Raw genomic sequence first — 6,703 nt, 5'->3', positions numbered from 1 at the left:
TGTATATCCTCATATGGTGTAACAATATGGAATGAATTAGATGAGGAAATACAATATAGTACAAATATTAATCAATTCAAATATAGACTAAAACAATCTATCTTCGAAAGGTACAGACGGGAGGAAGAGGCTCTACAAAATGTATGAAAGTATGTTGGGTGGGTGTATATGTATATTTTATAGATTATTATAACATACCATGGGATGCTCGCCATCTTAGCCCCAATAAATAGCCCCAATAAATGACTTAAAGTGGACATTGGTGTATTGCATTAGTGCATAAATGTGTACAAGGTATGTTTAAGGGTATCGTTATACGCTGCATACTGTGTGTCTGTGTGTATGTATGTACATGCATGTATGTATGTATGTATGTACATGTGTGTGTGTGTATATATATATATATTACGCTCTATATTTTTGCGTGTGTACATAGACTGTGTGCGCTTTGAGGCGCGTAATTTCATGATATTTCATGAAAAAAAAAAAAAAAAAAAAAAAAATGAAAGAAAAAAAAAAGGGAATAGATAAAATAGAGAAGAAAGAAAGAAAAAAAAAAAACATGGACAGAGAGGAAAAAAGAGAAAAGAAAACAAAAGAAATAATAATATTATTGTTATTCTTTTGTTATTATTATTTATTTTCATTGTATTCTGATCTGTTTTTAGTTTTTGTTTTTTAGTTTTTTTTATTTTGTTTGTTTGTTTTTCGTTGAAAATTATTAAGGGTTGGGCTCGACAAGCTTAAGGCTTCTCCCAAACCCTTTTTCAGGGACTTGGACAACTGTTACGATTGATACTATCATTATTATGAATACTAGTGTAATATATTAACCAAATGAATTGACTGTATGTACATATATATTTTTATATATATATATATATATTTTGTATTTTGTATACTTGTCCAAAGGAACTGAAAATAAAACTGAACTGAACTGAACTGTACACCAGCTTAGTTGTATTGTTTTTGCATTGATGTTTTTGAATTTGCCTGTACAGCACTTTGGTTCAGCTTGCCTGTTTGTAAATGTGCTATATAAATAAAGCTTGATTTGATTTGATTTGATACACCAGATGTATTGTGTATGCTTTGCAGTTTGAAATTGCCAATAGTTTTCAATATGTGAAAAACTAAATAATAAAAGTATGATTTGGAAAATGGTATGAAATAATGTAAAGTGTACATGATTTAAACCCTGCAAAATGAACCCTTCAACTTATTGTTTATGCCATAATGACATTCACAGGTTGTACAGCAATTGCTGAAATAACTAAGGCCTTAAATGTCAAATGTTCAACAAGCATGTTCAAATCATGTACACTGTACTTTAACTTATTTCAGACCAATTCCCAAAGCATACAGGCTTCTCATGTGCCCACTCTTCTACCCAGTCATGTTTGCATACCACTAACCTAAGTAACAACCAGAGTTGGGTTTTAAAATCGAAATGTAAAAACGTATTTCACATACAGTACCATGTTAGCCTCCAAGTGTGGCACAGCTATATATAAGGAAATGACTGCGCCAGGGCAAAAGCTTCAGGGCCATCTAAACATCTACACAATAAGAACATCTAATTAATATAAATACTCATAACCAAAAGCAAATGAAGTAAATAAGTAAACACAGCAAACAAAATCCAAACCTTGCAATATTAATTAATGGCCCAGTATATAACTATTACCTCAGCCCTACTATTGCCCATAAACCAACATACAATCTTTGACAAAACCCAGTCTCTAATATCAAATAGAAATACAGAAAATAATATAAACATTGATATCAAAAACCCTCTTAAAACACTCGGTAAAGGGAATATAAAATGCCACTCATTAAGACATGTCACCATACTGCCAAAATGAATTATAAAAGCATTAACATTGGTTCACAGGTTTCCTTACCCAGTATTAGGCTGTAAACCTCAAGCCTCCAAGTCTTTCACCAAACACCCAAATGCAGGCTTCTGGACAAACATGGGGCCGCCAACCTGGCCACCCATTTTATGGACTGCCCTTAAAGGGGCAGTGCTACACAAAGGAACTGTGTCAGTGCACCCTTGCTTCTAAGTCAGGGGTGGGCAGCATTTATTTCCAGAGGGCCACACTGACTTCGATAAAATGAGTGAAGGGCCACACATTGTACAATTGAATTGAAACTTGAAACACATAGTGCTGAATCATGTGAAAACTGCATGAATGTGGTAGATATGCCAGACTACATTAGAATAAGGTCCTTGCTTTCACAACAACAATGTTCATCAACAAAATGTTGATCTTTCTTTTTCTTTTTGTATCACTCTGGTGTACTCTGTACGAGATTATAATGACTGTTTCACTGTTACATTATAAACATAAAACATTTGAGTACATACGGATGGAGGAATGCAGGTATGTACTCAAATGGAAAATATGAATTCATATTAAAGAGTTAACATTTTTTTTTTGGGGGGTGTCAGTTTTATTTTATTTTATGACTTGGCGGGCCGGATTGAGATGGTGAAAGGGCCGGGTCCGGCCCCCGGGCCGTATGTTGCCCATGTGTGTTCTAAGTTCAAGTTTTTTGTGTCAAGGACCCCCAAATTGATATTTGGCCACAGATCCCCATCTCAAAAATGTTGTGCCAGGGACCTCCAGAAGCAAAGATTTGAGTTTAAAGTGTTTGCTTTAAAAATACATATATTGAAAGATTTGCACACATTTTCAAGATTTTTCAAAAATGGCAGATCTACAAGCTCGTATATCTGCTATTTTTGAATAGCCAAAGTATAAAATATGGTTAAAATCAATGTGGCGCTATACTCATTCACTGCCACTGACGTAAAAAACGTAATTTTTCCCGTTTACCAATCCTGCCACTGACGTAAAAAACGTAATTTGACCCAAAGACCAAGGAGATATGATTGTTTAAAGATCTAGACTCCCATCCACTTCCTTGTTAACTTAAAACTTAAAAATTCTGTATCTCGGCTCCTGAGTACTTTTTTTTTTCGATGAAAAATCTCTGGCAGTGATTCACGCGGCCAGCAATAATTGTGGCAGTGAATGAGTTAACTAATTTAGCTGGGGACCCCCTGGTCCTCGAGGGGGTACCTGGGGGCCCCCAGCTAATTTTTTTGATACAGCATCAATTATTTTAAAGAGATATTTCACTTTCAAACACGTTAATATGACACCAAACATGTTTGAAAGTGAAATTTCCCTTTAACCTCTTTATCTATATTTTATACGTTGGCCATTCAAAAATATAGGATATACAAGCTCACAGCACGTCACTTCGAGCTTGTACATCTGCTATTTTTGAAAGATTTTGACAAATATTGAAAATGTTTGAAAAGTTTTGAATAATAGCGGTCCCTGGCACAAAACATTATCAGATGACTTCCACGGCCAAACGAATATCAATCTGGGGGTCCTTGACATGAAGAAGTTTGAGCACCACCGCCTTACACTATAAGCTTCTTATGAAAGTTGGCTGTCCCCAGTTGGTCTTGTTCCAGGCTCTGGGCCCCGGGGCTAAACGTGTCATCCAGCATGGAGGTGCTGCCGTCAGGAGGAGGAGATGAGCAGAATCCAGTCTCCTTGGTAGGAGAAGAGAAAGTAGATCATCAATACCCAGCATGAAAAAACATGACAGAAGTGGGACACAGTCACAGGGAGGAAACACGCACACAAAGCATTGTTATATCACATTGGAGGGATTTCATGATCACAAAGGCAAGTTGAAAATAACTTACCGAGTGTAAATATGAGTATATATTTCTTTTCCCACAGAATGAAGGCAGAGAATGATCTGAAGCCGGGGGGAGGAATCAATTTTGGTGTCAGTAAGCCTGGCTGTAGCCTAGAATCCAGACTGATGCGCTCAGTTCTGCAGATTTCTGGATTCCAGGATAGCTTTGCAGAGCCATGTAGCCGTGCTGCTGTAGCGTGAGACGGCTTGATGTATACCCTCTGGACATGATGCTAGTACGTATGTCGCAGGGACCAATCCAACCCTTGATGCTGCTGAGTGCCAAGCAGGGAGGCGTTGTGTGACAGAGCAGCCTCTGACAGACTAATTGTCTAATGTTCAGCAGTACATATTCATTGTATGCTATGCTGTATTGTATGCTTGTAACTAGATGTAGATTCTCAGTCCCACAGAAGGTGGTGCACATTCCGCTGTGACTGGAATCCTAATATGCTTTTGTTTGTCTGTTGTTTATCAGATGCTGTTTATGGGGAAGCTGCCTTGAAGCCTAAGTGTGTAGTGTGGGGTGTGGTGCCTTTGAAGAGCTGATTAATACATGGGAGCATCGTGGGTGGATTGCTACTGCACTGGGGTTGGTTGATAGCCAGGGGTGGAGTCTGTAGAGTAGACTATATAAAGGGAATAGCTCAGAAAAGTGTGGCCTTCCATGGTGAGAGGCCCACACCTTAGTTTCTATTAACCTATTTCGTTTGCGTTTTGAGTTGCTTTTTTCTTTGCTTTACTTTGTTATCCAGGCCTGGATCAAAATAAACATTTGTATTTTACCTGCAAGCCTGCCTCCTGGTTCATTGGGTTTTTCACTGACTTTGAGCCAATCTACAATACCACTTGGTACTCCATTGGTTACCATTTTTAGAGTCTTTGGCGTGACTCTGCCAGGAATCGAACGTCAACCCCTCAATCTCAGGGCGGACGCCCTAACCACAAGGCCACTGTCCACTTGGTGTTGACTACTTATAACCCATGAACCCTAGACAACAGACCTACATGCTCACAACAACATGTCACGTTGTGTGAGCTTATAGATGAGCTATTTTCAGTGAAGACAATTTTCTAGAGGGGGAAAAAAGAAAGCGACCAAGTAGAGACCTCCTGGGGGACCCCGGTCAACAAAGCATAATGGTCTGTCGGGTGGAAACGAAACCTCATTATGTCCAAAACTGTTACTTTTCAGGATTCAAATTCAAAAGTATAGCAGATCTGCAAGCTAAAAACGCCGCGTTTCGAGCTTGCAGATTTGCTACTTTCGATGCTTTTGTGTGATGCTGTAGTATGATCAAGTGGGGCGTTAATTTACGAAATAACACAAAAAGTAAAAAATATGCAGACAGCAACGATATACAGTGGGGTTTAGGTGGGTCATCATCATCTGTTTAAAGCCCGCTTTCCAGGCACCGCTGGGTTGGACTGGATACTCGCTATGGCTTTCTTCCACCGGGAACGGTCCATGGCCATCTTGTGATCGATGCTGCCGAGTGATTTAGTGGGTAAGAGTAAATGTCTGATCTGACAGCTGAACATCACTGTAGTTCTTGAGTAGTCATCTTAGTCAACGCCTCTACCCAACATAGTGACGTAATATGAGTAAGTAAAGTACTGATCAACCTTTGATATTAATATCAACCCAGCACCCAAAGGTTGATATTAATATCAACCCAGCACCCAAAGGTTGATATTAATATCAACCCAGCACCCAAAGGGAAGTAATTATTGCTTTCCTGAGTAAATCTCAGTAAACCATCTGTTGTGCTGGCAGGAAACCGCTCTGGTCAGTATTGTGCACTCCGGGGAAAATGTGGAATAACAAAAACACATTTGAGCATTACAGGAAAAAGGACTTCCTATCTTTCTAATGACGCCTAATTTTGTGTTTCAAATGTTTTAGAGAAAATGGCCTCATCGTGGCATGAGAACATGTGGACGATGAATCAGCTAGGACTGCTGCACACCCAAAGTAGATCATATTTTTCTTCTTTTTATTATTTCCCCCAAATGGAAATTCACTGTCTGTATATTGTAATGTTTGAAAGACTATAAATAAGTCCTTCTTGATAAATCCTTCATAAGGAGACCAGAGTGAAAATAAAAAAACTAACTGAATAGTGCATTTTAACACTCATTTGTATCATTTCGTCTTGTCTTAGTTTTTCTTTTTGTACTGTATGTCCCCTTGTTTGTATGTTTGTTTTTTGAAATCATGTTTCAATAAAAAAAAAAAGTGAAAAAAAAAGAGCAGAATCTTACACTTCCTAATCCTAATTGTGCAACACTAACACAACATGATGAAACCAAAGACTTTGCTTTATTAAAGTCAGAGACACCCCCAAACCAGAAAACAACAAAGATCTTCATGACTATAATAACTTAACCAGGAAATCTCTTTGATGTATTGTTAAGTTAAATTGACATGTAGCTCACAACAATAACCGTTTAATATTTTGTCTTCTCCAATAAAATAAAAAAACATTCATCTTGGTGTTTAATAGAAGTTCTGGTTAAACTGCATGCAATGTCGCGCCGACGAAAATGGATCGCCGGCAATTCATTCACTGGACAAGAAAGAGTTTCTCTTTCATACCAGAGTCCTCTCTCAGCATGATGACAAATGTTTAGTACTTTTCATCATCATCACCTCCCCTGTGAATAAGCAGTTCATCCAGTGCAGAGAGAGGAGATGAGATGAGGAGATGAGGAGGAATAGCCTGGATATGGAGCTGCCATCTTGTCCTCGTTCCCTAAACCACAACATCTCCCACAGGACCAGGTGCTGCGAGAGATGGAATGGTGTGCGTGTGTGTGTGTGTGTGTGTGTGTGTGTGTGTGTGTGTGTGTGTGTGTGTGTGTGTGTGTGTGTGTGTGTGTGTGTGTGTGCGTGCGCTAATGTGGGCGTATGTGTGTATGCATGCATGTGTAGCCAGCCATTACAGCACTCATCCTCACACTTCAGAGC

This window comes from Gymnoscopelus braueri, assembly GCF_963280865.1.
Source record: "Gymnoscopelus braueri genome assembly, chromosome: 19".
In the NCBI taxonomy this organism is placed as follows: Eukaryota; Metazoa; Chordata; class Actinopteri; order Myctophiformes; family Myctophidae; genus Gymnoscopelus; species Gymnoscopelus braueri.
Note: the sequence above shows the minus strand (reverse complement) of the source record.